This window comes from Lagenorhynchus albirostris, chromosome 4 (assembly GCF_949774975.1).
Source record: "Lagenorhynchus albirostris chromosome 4, mLagAlb1.1, whole genome shotgun sequence".
In the NCBI taxonomy this organism is placed as follows: Eukaryota; Metazoa; Chordata; class Mammalia; order Artiodactyla; family Delphinidae; genus Lagenorhynchus; species Lagenorhynchus albirostris.
Window position 1 is genome coordinate 129509575 of NC_083098.1, and position 13719 is coordinate 129523293.

A 13719-nucleotide genomic window follows, 5' to 3' on the forward strand; every position below is an offset into this window, starting at 1 on the left:
AATTCATTATTCAGCAATTACCGTAAGAATGTTCCAGTCTGAAAGATAAAGTGGCTTGCTATTTAAAACAGTAAATAGGAAACATTACATCATCAGAAAACATTTATTGAGGCTGTGTGTATTTGGTATCCTCCTAGATGCTATCAGGTCACTGCTCTACGAAGATACAAAGCAAACCTTAATTATACACATGATTGAGGAAATGAAAGCATGCTGGTCTTTACGTGTGAAAATGACACTAAATATGATCAGACAAATGTGCATTTGAGGTTTGTTTTACACTTGCACTGAGTTTTCTTTCCATAATTTCTTTAGCACATTTACTGCTGGTGACCTGTGTCATAATTCTAAGATGATTAGCGCAGGTTAGACGTATAGTCTTTGCTCACGAAATGGTTTTTGGCTTTGAGATCTTGATAGTAACTAAAACCATGAGCAAGTACTATCATCGTCTTATGACTGATGCTTCAGTAAAAGTAATCTGGACTTATATGAATTCGGGAAAGGTTAGTAAAACCTACATTAGTGTAAGACACTAGTAAGATACAGAAGTTACAACAATATTAATTATATATGAATTCATCTACCAGAAGAAAATTAATTGGGGGAATTATGGAATAAGAACTTTAGCCATTAATATGCTAGTGGGATTCCTTTATTAAGCTTTGCATTAGAATTCATCTTGATAATATTGGCTTAAATTCGTGGTCATTTTTTCCCCTTTTGAGGCAGGAGAACCTCTGATAACTGCCTTCTGCCACAGTGGAGTGTAGAGAACCCATGTGACTATCTTGCTCACTGCTGTCTTTTCATGGTCCAGCACAGTGCCTGGCACAGAAAGGCACTTAATAAATATTTGTCTCCTGAACATATGAATGATTGGTTGATTGATTAAATGAATGAATTCATCAACTGATTATTGGCCTGTATTGGGTTGGCCAAAAAGTTCGTTTGGGTTTTTACAAATGAACTTTTTGGCCAACCCAATACAAGAAATACAATTGGATATAGCAGAAAACCAATCACTAGCTCGACCCTGATTCTTGCAAACAGAAGAATGAGACTTAGTGGACACCAAAATGGGAGGAGACCACCCACAGTCTGTTTACCTAGTATCACAAAAACAGATAACTCAGGTTCTAGAAGACAGATGGTGACTTCCCTACAGTTACATCCACAGAAAAAAGCCAGCAGTTGTTCCCTAGATAAGACAAACTGTTTCCATTCGTGAAACAGAAGTATTTGTTAATCAACAAAGAAGTGGTCACTGGAGCAGAAACCTAGGCAAATGCCTTGAGCAGTTAAAACGAATTTCCTGCAGAAAAGCATTTCTTTTGATGATAACTTTAAAAAATAATTTATGTAGTTTCTTTTTCAGTAGCCGTGCTCCATCTGTATCATGCAGCATTATTAGCATTTGTTCACAACAGAAGTGGTAAAGAAATTACTCACCACAATTGTTAGACCGGCTTATTAGAGGCAGAGAGAAAAAGAGTGGCCTTCATGGGTACTCAGTTCAGATGCTGCAGTCAGCAAAGGTGTGGGCCACGGTTGGGGAGGATGTGAGAATGGAGGAGGGAACCAGCTTGCTTCAGTTTCTGGTGAAACATTAAAATTTGTAATGCAAGCCAGCTAGCCTGACAAGAGTGATTCGTTTCTTTCATTCTAGAAGAGAAGGGCTGCTGGGGAATAAATTCAGATAAATAAATATGGCTCTAAACTTTCTTTGAGTGTGAATTTCATGAAAGCCTCGCTTATGACGTCTCAGGAAATAAGTGCATATACTGGTTTTTTTTTTAACTTTTATAGAATGTGCAAAATTAGATTATATCAATCATTTCTCATGAATGGCTTGATGCCATGGCTTCGGTCTTCAGTTATGAATTTGCATGTCCCATGCACTTTGATCCTTATGTGTCTGTGTATAATGAGTGCATCTTTGTTCATTTAAAATTCATTCAACAAGTATTTATTGAGCACCAACTAGTCACGCTTTCTCCTCTTGTTTTTCCATGTGTGAAAAACTGGGACAGTCTTTAGCTGTGTTTTATTGGGCACAACTTTATTGGGCAAATGTTTTAGCAGGGACTTCCTAGCACATATGGTACTTTTGTAGAAATGAAAAACAAAAACAAAAAAAAACCCCAGCCCCCTCTGTGTGCAAAAGAATTATTTGCAAAAGTGTCTCTTCCTCTCAGAAGATGAAGCCCTGAGAGGCACAGGGCTTGAGGAGGTGAGTGGGGCATGCTTCAGCCCCTTCCTGGGCACCATTTCGCAATACACAAAAGGCACACCTAAACGTGGAAACTCATCTAGATGAAGCCTCACAGAAACAGTTTGGGTTTTGTTCAGCTTTTGGTGATTTGGACCAAGAGTGGGGAGAGTTCCTTCAATCCATGTTAGTCAGAGGATCTCTATACCAAGACTCTGTTCTTCATTGTCCATCTGCCAAATAAAGGAGTTAGACTAAATGCCTTTTTTCCCCCTAAAAAATATGTATTTTGATTATATAGTAGAGAGGTCAAGAGTGTGGGCTTTGGAGTCAGGTGCTTGAGTTTGAATCCTGGCTCTGTGATTTAAGAGCAATTTGGCCATGGGGAAGGTCTCTGAGCCTCAGCTTGTTCATTTGTAAAATGGAGATGATAGTACCTAGTAGCCAGTTCTTAGAGTTACGATAAGAATTAAATGATATAAGGCACATAAAGCACGTAGGACAGTAACTGGAGTAAGTGCTCAATAATCGTTAGTCATTATTATTGTTAGTATTATTTAGTCAATGTGATTCCATATCTCCAGAAAGCCAAGGGCAGCCATCTACCTAGCATCAGTCATCTTACTAACACTCAATAGTTTATCCACACTTGCCACTCAGCCAGTTAAAACACCCTCTGGGTCACTTATCTGTAGTAAATAAGGGCATTCATTTGGTAGGCCTTGACAAAGTTACCGCCCTCTATCTCCTAACACTATTGTAATACCCCTAAGACATTTTTGATCTTTCTAGGGAAGGGTCAGGTGGCAAGCAGTTTATCCTGAATCAGATAATTGGAATCTGTACTGACACCTCAACATGCTCCTAAAAGCAGCCCCTGGAGATTCTTAAGAAGTAATCCCTCAAGCAGATGAATTCCTAAAGCACCCAAGGAGTACAGTGTACAGTTAGCCATTCCTGTATGACCAGCAATCCCAAAGCATAGTGTCTAAAAACAACCACCATTTATTATTTCTCATGAGTTTATGGGATGGCTTAATAGCTCTGCTGACCTTGGCTAGGCTCACTCATTTGTCTGTGATCAATGGCGGGTTGGCCTTGGCCCAGACAACTAAGTTCTGTTTTACTTGGCTCTCACATCGCTCCAGCCTAGGCATATTCTGATGGTGGTTGCCAGGGTCCAAGAGAAAAAGTGGAAACAGCAAGTCTTTTTCCAAGTCTTTGCTTGGGTCAAGTCATTAGCTAAAGCAAGTAAAGTGGCCAAGCCCAAAGTAAACATGGAAGAATATGGGTAGAGGGAGGCATGAAAAATTGGGGCCATAACTATAATCTACCATACTCGGCAAATATTATTTTAAGGAATTTTCTAGCTTATAAACTTGTCTAATAGTCAGCTTCATTGTTTTACTATTCTTTCACTAATATGTATATATACTCATGAATACATACATATATACGTATTAGTGACTGAATGTGTATACAGCATATATGTATTATATATATAGTATATAATACTAATATGTATATATATCGTTTTTTTCTTGTTTTAGTCACAGGAAATGTCTTGAAAAGCAGTACAAAATCCAGAAATAAGTTGCTAGTTTCTAATCAAATGATAAAATCATGTCTGAAACGTTCTGTTTTGTTTTATACTTCCTTGCATGGCTCAGTCTGGGTCTTCAGAAAAGTGGTCACCACAAATATACTTGCCAGCAGCCAGAGCAACTGAAAGACTTCCCTATGTTCCAAACAGTGTCTTATGGAGGTCCCCAAGAGCCCCGTGTGCTCGGAACATGAACACTTTAGACAAAGAACAGAAAGAAACCTGGCAGGCATTTTAAGGAGTGTTGAAGACTGGGTGGAATCTTGATCAAGTTCTCTTCATGAGCTTTTGCTTTGCTCTTTCAGAAATCAGTTAGCAAAGTCCTTCTAAGGTAGATTAAAAAATTAAAAGGTAGGGTGAATTTATCTCTACTAAGGTAAGACTGAAGCATTGAATTATGCAGTTAAGTGACATGCTTGGGGATGCCAACACCTAGGACAGTGTGAAAGATGGAGTTCCCACTTCATAACAGCTGGCTGTCCTGGTGCATAGAAGCCAGCTGGAGAGGGCAGAGGGTAGCCATCAAGGAGCTGGTTCCAACTAGTTTGCAAAACCACAGTTATAATGACCTGTAAGTCCTCCAAGTTGTTAAGTTGTCTCATAGGACATTCATTTAGACCTGAACTTTAGGATCTAAAAAAATCCTCTTAAAATTGGCAAATATACTTTATAATTTAGTTTATGTCTCCAAATTCTGCCACAGAAACACAATGTCTCATACCCTTAAATATTTGAAGACACTGTGTGGTCTGCTTCTCTCTAACTTGTTAACCAAACTTGTTTAATATTTTCCTACAGGACCTAGTTTCCAATAGTACTATCGTTTTGTTCCCCGTTTTTCTCTAGACCCTGCAGCTCTTTGCCACATCTGCTTTTAAATGTGGTGACAGTGCTGTCCCAGCTGTGGTAAATTGGGACAGTTCCCAGGCTCTGCACTCTGCCACACACACACACACACACACACACAAGTTACAATGACAGGTGGGTAGGAAATGACTCAGGAGGTGCTGTGTAGAGGAACCAGAGGAGGCTTCCAGCACAAGTGTGGGGAAAACCTTGAGGGTTTCAGACATAAGTGTACTCAGTCAATAAACTCATCCTTCCTCACCACTGCAGATAACAGCAGAGTCCCTCGCTCTTTCCACAGGCTCTTCAAGATGCATGTGTCAAATTAAGACTCCTGTCTCCTTCCAAGTTTATCCTTGCTATTCACTGTAACAAGAGGTTGCCTATAAATGAGAAGTCGGCACCAAATGATATGATTTACCCTCACCTGTCTCACTGCACTAACCACAATGACCCCCCAAGGAGTAACCAAAATCTCTTGTAACTGTAATAACAGCCAAACAAACTCAAACTCCAGCCTTAATAAGTCATTCTTCTAACGATGCAGCCTGATAGGTGTTTTCCTTTTGACCAGTACTCCAATGCTCGCTATACTCAGCTTGAACTATGACAACTCCCTGGTCTCTTTTTTTTTTTGCTGTACACGGGCCTCTCACTGTTGTGGCCTCTCCCGTTGCGGAGCACAGGCTCCAGATACGCAGGCTCAGCGGCCATGGCTCATGGGCCCAGCCGCTCCGTGGCATGTGGGATCTTCCCAGACCGGGGCACGAACCCGTGTCCCCTGCATCGGCAGACAGACGCTCAACCATTGCGCCACCAGGGAAGCCCCTCCCTGGTCTTTTTTTCCCCGCTCCCTCCCTTCCTTCCTTCCTTCCTTCTTTCCCTTCCTTCCTTCTTTTCCCTCCTTCCTTCCTTCCTTCCCTTAACTACTCAAACCTTAGTCTTTTCTCACAAAAGTAGCTGGAGTGGGTTGGCTGAATGCATGAAGAGGAGAGTTATCCCTGCAGGTTCTGCTTTACATACTTGCCTCTAGTGTACTTCATCCTACTCTAATGTGGAGTTTCTAAAAATGCATTTCAAGCAAATAGTAAGGAGTTGCAAACAAAAGCTTTCTGTGATTAAATATGCACGGGAAAAGCATTAAGCCAGGCTTCTTGATTGCAGGACTTGCTGACTGTTTAATATGCTGTTGCATCTGTGACTTTCCAGCAGTGTGCACGTAACCATGGAGACCCTTCCTCTTGGAGCATCACATGGGACGAGTCGTACAGGATTGACCCTGGGAACTCTGGTCTAACTCATGAAGGTACATCCCCAACACAGTTGTAGAGCATCCCTCCCAAGGGATGCCGCTGAACAGAACGAGCTCCCCCACCCAGGTTTCCTTTTAGTTACTGACTCTCAGTGGTCTAACTTCAGCTGCCACCACAAAAAGGCAAATGAGGAGAGTCTATAGAATACCATTAAAGTTCTCTTTGTTAGTGATCTAGTGTGGAAGAAGGGTACTTTCTATGTTTTCTCCCATTGATTTTCAGAATCTAAAGTTTTGGATCATTCATTCAGTCGAGAAATGTTTATTGAATACACAGTTTGTGCCAGGCAGATAGACCACGAATCCCAGCCTTTATAGCGCTTATATTCTGGTGGTGGAGTCAGATAATGAACAGATAATAAGGTAAACTGTAAGGTACATTGGACACGGAGGATTGCTTAGGAGAGAAAAAGCAGAGGAAGATAGGGAATGTGGGGTCTGAGAGCAGGAGCTATTTTTCACCACGTTCACAAAGAAAGCCCTATGAATGAAGGAGTAAGGAAGTTAAGCCATGAGAATATCTGCTGGAAGAAAATGTCAGGCAGCGGACATAAGTCTGGAGTTTGGGAGAGCACTCAGGGCTGGAATCTACATTTGGCGTGATCAGCATGCATATGGTGTTTAACACTGAGAAGCTGGTTGAGACCAGCTGGTTGAGACCAAGGGAGTTAGTGTAGATGAAGAAAAGAGAAGGTATGAGAATTAAGTCACAAAGTGTAAACACCTCAAAAGTTTAAAGTTTGCCCTGACAAGGAGGAGCAATCAGCAAAGGAAACTGACGTGAAATGGTCACTGACAAGGGCGAAGACCCAAGAGAGTGGCAGCCAAGTAAAGAAAGAGAATGATGGACCCAATGAAATGCTGATAGAGGAAGTGAGATGTAGACTTCACATTGACCTGGATAGAGCAATGTGGAAGGAGCTGATTTAGGAGAACAAAAACTCAGGGAATAGTGGGGTTAGAGAGAGAATGGAAGGAAAGAAAATAGAGTCAGTAGGAAGAGATCGCTATTCAGAGAGTTTTGCTATAAAGCGTAGCAGAGAAATGAAGCAGTAGGTAGAGAGGGGTGAACAGTCAAAACTATTTTTAAGATGGGAAAAATAATAGTCTGTTCTTATGCTAGTGTAAATGATTCATTAGAAATGAGAACATTGACGATAACAGAGAAGGGGCAGAATGGCTGCAGCGGTGTCCTTGAGTGACCAAGGGGAGGTGGAATCCAGAGCACATGTGGAGGACTTGCCCTTAGATAGGAGCACAGGCTGTTCTTCCAGGACAACAGGAGGGGAGGCTGAGAATATGGACACAGATGCAGCCAGGTGGGTAGATATGGTGGTGGGGGCACGAAGAAGCTCTCCTCTGATTGATTCCATTTTTTCTGAGAGAAATGGAAGCAAGGTCATTAGCTGAGAGTGCAGATGGGGAAGGAGGTATTGGAAGAAAAGATAAGGTGTGAAATAATCATATGGGAGTGGAGGTAGTGAAAGGACTAGGGAATTTAGTGAGGTTCTCAGATAACCCTATGGCCCACTTACGGCGGTTAGTCATGCATTGTTAGTGAGAGTAGTTGGTATGGATGCATGTGTTTCTCCAGCCAAGCTCAGTTGTGTGCATATGAGCACGGAGAAGGTGAAGAGGTGGATTTAACCACGGTTGTACTTTTGGTAGATGAAGACAATGAAATGAGAAAGTGGGCGATAATAATGATGAATAATGAGGGAAGTGATGACAAAAGGCTTGAGCAAGGGACAATCCAAAGTTAGTAAGAGCAATAAGTTGTAAGTGGTGAAGTGAAGGATTGTTTGGAGTTGGGGCACTAGAGAGAAAAAGCCAGAAAGATAGAAGACGGGGGTCAGAGGGTGGGATGCTTGCAACTGAGGTTATAAAGGGATTGAAATGACTGATAATGACAAGGGCTAGTGTTGTCAAACCCAAGTTCATGTGCCCAATGCACAGTGAGGCCAAACAAACCTAAACGTCGGAGTTTGGAGCAGAGAAAGTTTATTGCAGAGCAGAGCAAGCAAGGAGAACAGGCAGCTCTTACTCAAAACACCCGAACTCCCCAGTGGTTTTCAGGGAAGAGGCTTTATACACAACATTTGCGGGGATGTCTACAGGGTCTGTGACCTTCCTCTGTTTGGTTGGTGGTGAGGTAACAGGGTGGTGTTCCAGTAATCTCAATCATGAGCTGTCTGGTTCCAACCAGTCTGGGGTCCACAGGCTTGTATTCAGCCTGAAGTTACCCTTCTCCACCTGGGTGTGGGCCTTAGTTTCTGTAGAAGAACTCAGAGATATATTATTATGTACATCCCTTGAGGAGGAACCAGGACTGCTTTATCGCTGCACTATTGTTTCTTGACTGATTCTCCCTTGTTTCTGCATTCCTCCCTTCCCTGATTAGTAACTGTTTGAATCTGCCCTTTGGAACTCAGGGAAGGTCTAGGAGGCTGAGGCCTTTTTCCTACAAACAAGAAACAGGGGATATGGAAAGGCTTTGTACCTTGGGAGGGCCCCAGTCCTGCTTGGTTCCACTAGTAGAATGTGACCGTAGAAGTGAGAGGCAGATGAGGTCAAGGAATTGATGTCAATAACTTAAATCACCAAGAATTGTCAGGAGCAACGTTGTAGGAGGTGAGTGACAGTTAACTAAGAGTTAAAATTTCAAGGAATGAGGGAAGGGACCTGGGTGGAGGGGGAGTGTAAACACTGAAACTAGGAGACTAGCTGGAGGTATGGGCCTTGTAGCCTACAGTTCCAAGCAGGTGTTTTGTTTTTAGGGTGGAGGAAGCAAGAATAATCTGGGATTAGCAATGAGGAGCCAGTCATTTGACATCTTGTCTTCTTTTCTCATCATCTTATACCTTCTATAGTATATCCTGCTAGCTGGGTATTTTAGAGGCTTTTTATTGCTTGGTTTTCTTTTCTCTTAAACTTGTTTTCTTGTTGTCTTCGCTTAGTGCCCCAGGGCTGTAATCCTCAGCCCATCCTGTTCATTAGAATCACCTGAAGTGGTTTTAACATTGCACCATACCCGAGCCCTACTGTGATCCATACTGATTTAATCGTTCTGGGGTGGGGCCCAGGCATCCTTTAAGCTCTCCAGGTGATTCTGATGGACTGGCAGTTGAGAACTACTGCCCTAGGGAAGAGTTTGACAGTGTTTGAGTCTTTGAAGGCATACAGCATTTTTACAGAGAATGTAGTTTTCATTACATCCTTAAAAACATTCCTGACTCAAGATTAAGTCTAAGCTCCTCATTTTTCTGATGAGAAAACTTAACCTTAATTGATTTTTTAAAAATCTTTTTCACTGGAGCTGGAGCTAGGAGTTGGGAAAAGGGAGTTTGTTAAAAGCCGCATAGCACAGGGAGATCAGCTGGGTGCTTTGTGACCACCTAGAGGGGTGGGATAGGGAGGGTGGGAGGGAGGGAGACGCAAGCGGGAAGAGATATGGGAATATATGTATATATATAACTGATTCATTTTGTTATAAAGCAGAAACTAACACACCATTGTAAAGCAATTATACTCCAAAAAAGATGAGAAAAAAAATCAGTTTGAAAAAATTTTTTAAAAAAATCTTGGAAGAACAATATCATATTAAGTAAAATAATGGTGTCTTTTCCAAAACATCAGCAGGGCTCTGAAACCTCCATTAAGTGGAATCCATAAGGGGAGCCCGCCACCCTGCGCATCCAGGATCCTCTCTGTCCTCCCTTCCTGCCCTCTAAAACTGCGAAATGTACCCAGGTAACAGATTCCGGGGGTTCTCTCACTGCTGGTTTCTGCGTAGGAGTGCTGCACACACCAGGCTCACTTAGCACCTGCGTTTTATGATGTGAAAACTGCACATCCACCATACGAGCATCACCTCAAATTGTATAATTTTTTTCTCACAAAGTGGAAAAAAGAAGTTTCATAATATGCATTCAACCGCTCCTGACCTCCTGAAGGAACAAGATGAGTTAAGAATGGGGTCACGAAGTTGGAGAGCCCTGGAGGCAGAAGCCCTCCCCGAGCTGTGATGGCCTGCACTGTGCTTTGCCTGCTGTGTCCAGGCTCTCACCCTTTGCCTGCTGCAGCAGGGCCAGCCCCAGCCACCAGTGCACTCGGTTTCATGGATTTACTTGCTTATGTATTAAAATGCTTGCCAATGTGAACTCTGTGGACCTGGTTCCTTCACCACAGACCTTAAGCCTTTGATAGGGAAGGCAGGAATGTCTTGGAATCATGCACTTTAATTATAGCCATAATCTTTACTTAGCCATCCTTTATCTAGTCAGTTGGGATTCTGAGATGCCCAAATTAAAACATGACATTTATTTTTTTTAATTAAAATTTTTTTTAATTCTTTTTTTAACATTTTTATTGGAGTATAATTGCTTTACAATGGTGTGTCAGTTTCTGCTGTATAACAAAGTGAATCAGCTATATGTATACATATATCCCCATATCCCCTCCCTCTTGCATCTCCCTCCCACCCTCCCCATCCCACCCCTCTAGGTGGACACAGAGTTATTTGTAGTGAGGTGGATGGACCTAGAGACTGTCCTACAGGGTGAAGTAAGTCAGAAAGAGAAAAACAAATACCATATGCTAACACATATATATGGAATCTAAAAAAAAAAAAAAATGGTTCTGAAGAACCTAGGGGCAGGACAGGAATAAGGACGCAGACATAGAGAATGGACTTGAGGACACAGGGAGGGGGAAGTGTAAGCTGGGACAAAGTGAGAGAGTGGCATGGACATATATACACTACCAAAGGTAAAATAGCTAGTGGGAAGCAGCCACATAGACTGGGAGATCAGCTCGGAATTTTTTAAATTTTTTACAGAACTTTTAAAGGTTACTTTCCATCTGCAGGTATTACAAAATATTGGCTATATTCCCCATGTTGTACAATACATCCTTACAGCCTAGTTTGTACCTCCCACTTGCCCACCTTCATATTGCACCCCACACACACACACAGACACACACCCACACACACACACACACTGGTAACCACTAGTTTGTTCTCTGTATCAGTGAGTCTGCTTCGTTTTTTGTTATATTTGTTAGTTGGTTGTATTTTTTAGATTCCACATGTAAGTGATATCATAGAGTATTGAAGACATGACATTTCTAAGCAGTTAGCACAAAGATGATAGGAAACAACTTATAACTTGTTAGGGGAAAAAAAGGTTCTGGAAAGCACTAGCCAGAAGAAATTCCTGAACATACCTGCCTTAGCCTGTAGCTGCCATCTCTGACCTAATGAGTGCTAACACCTCCTCATCCCTGCATGTAGCAGGGGAAAATAGACATTGGCAGGTAGAACGTGTCCACAAATGCACTGGGTGGAAGTGCATGTGGCTTCTCCCTTCTCTCTCCTTCTCTCCCTTCCTCCTAACATTGGCTGGCATCCTCCTCCCTTTTCTCTTTCTGCACGTAGACTCTACACCAACCTCAAGTGCACGCTTGACTCACACTCCCACTGCCATCCACTGACGCACTTTCTCACAGCCACCCACGCAGTTGCTCACTTGTGCTCCTTTCATGTCCATTTCTGTCCAAGATGCCTTGGTTGTAAGCATTTTCCTGACACTCAACAGCAGTAGCCTGTAGGTCTGCAGGCCTCTTGGACTCCGAAGCAGCCAAAGCAACCATGGGTTGACCTGTGACGCTCCCCACTCCTCCATAGTATTTGGATCAACTTTTGGAGGAGCCCGGGATGACACACATAAATGTGAAGGTTTCAGCACGAGGTCTCCAGAGTGGAGGCTGCACGTTAGCTGTCCTTAGGTGCCTCTGGTCAGAGTTCTGTTTAGCTCATGTGGCATCTTAAAAATATTGTTGGGGTCACATTTGGCAAAAATATTGAGTCGACATTTAAAACTAGGAGGTGCCACAACTTCTTTTATGTAACCCTGGGTCTGAATTCCAGCCAGGCAATCACTGGCTGGAGCTGATTAACTCCTGTCCCCCTTTGACAGGGTGTCTCCCCAGTTTGCTGTAGTCCCCACCACTCCGTATCCATCCCAGCCCCCTGCCTCTTCATGTATTTGCCGTACTCGTCTGGCTTATGGAGGCACTTGTGCTGGGCACCTACCCTACAGCTAGAGTCTACAAATGAAATCCAGTCCAGTCTGATGGGAAGCCAACCCCAAAAAGATAACCTACATTTTATCTTTATTTGGGGTTGTGAAAACCCAAGAGGAAGGGCAGCCCGTGGGGGACAAGGCTGCCCCAGGCTCTTTGGTACAATAGAAAGAGCATCTGCTTCAAGAACAAACAGCCCTGGGTCTAAATCTAAGCTCAGCTACTTGCTAATAGTTTAACTTTGGGTGACTCAGCTGCTAAGAACCTGTTTTCTTTTTTATACAATGGAGGTATTAACTGAAACATGTTGTGAGGATAGGAAATAATATATATAAGAAAATACCTACCACCGTAAATGCTAGCTGCTGGTATTATCTACTCCTCCTCTCCTTTCTGACCCATGCACATTCTGAGTACTAGAGTGTACACATACACAGTGCTGGTGAACATGTCAGCAGGGAGAGAGGGTGCTGCCAGTAATACTGGCCAATAATGATGACGCCAAACAAACTGAAAGGTATTCCAGAGATCTCTTGGCGCCTCAAAGAGCTAGGTGCGCAGAGCTCTTGTCATAGCGGGTGGTTTCTGAAGTACCAGGACCCTGAAACTGATCAAATGTTTTGTGTCTCTGCTGTGCTGATAGGCCAGGAGAGAAAGGCCAGGAATCTGCACTAGAGCAGTGGTGGGAGAAAAGGAAAGGAAGGGACATATTTAAGAATTCTGTAAGAATTAAAACTGATAGATATGTAAGGAGTGTGTTGGTTTTGTACTCTGTCTACTTCGCTTAGCTTGGAGTCAGCATTTCCCAGAATTCCCTTCTTTGTACGGTTCTGGGGCGGGGATAGCCACACAGGCATTTTGGTGTCATTTGTAAGGTGGAAGTGAGACAGCAGCCACCCTGTTGCCACTGATCTTCTGGCTCCCCTGGGCAGCAGCTGACCCACAGCCTCCGCGAGTGCTGGGCTGGGCACACGAACAGCTCAGACTTGTGGTCCCAGCTTTTCCTGCTGGTCATCAGAGTTAGGTGCAGGGAGAGACAGACATGAGTTCCAATGTTTCCTTGTAGGTTCTAGTTTATCCTTGTGATTCTAGTTTTCCCTCACTCTTCCCCAAGTGTGTTCAACTTTCCTTCCTGACTGCCAGCCCTCCTGACCAAAAGTGACGCCACTGGATGGCTTACTGGAGTAGCCGGAGGCAGTTGCCATAAAGGGCCAAGAGCCTTCCATGGACTTGAGCATCAGCCCTCATAGTTCCACGCTAGCAGCTGGTTAGTATTTTTCTCTGGAAATAGCTAATTCAAATTGAAATGTACAGTTTGTTTTCAGTCGTTTACTTCCCTAGCTTTTCCCATAGTTGTGTGAGGTCTGATTCCTACAATCAGTTCCTCAGTCCATAATGTCCGTAGCTGTTCTTCTCCCATGGAACCCTGACCGATACACGGACGAAGGGAAGGAAATGATGGAAGGTTTCCAGGTCTCTGGCTTGGAATATGAACTGGATGGTTGTGTATGAAGCATCTCCAAAAAATAGCTAAAGATACATAGCCAAAGCTTCTGAAAGGAAGCCCCTAATGGCTCTGAAACGAAGAAGCATTGGACTAATCTAGAGAACCCAGAAATCTAGGGAAGCTTCCTTTCCCAACTCAGGACTCATTTTCATAAG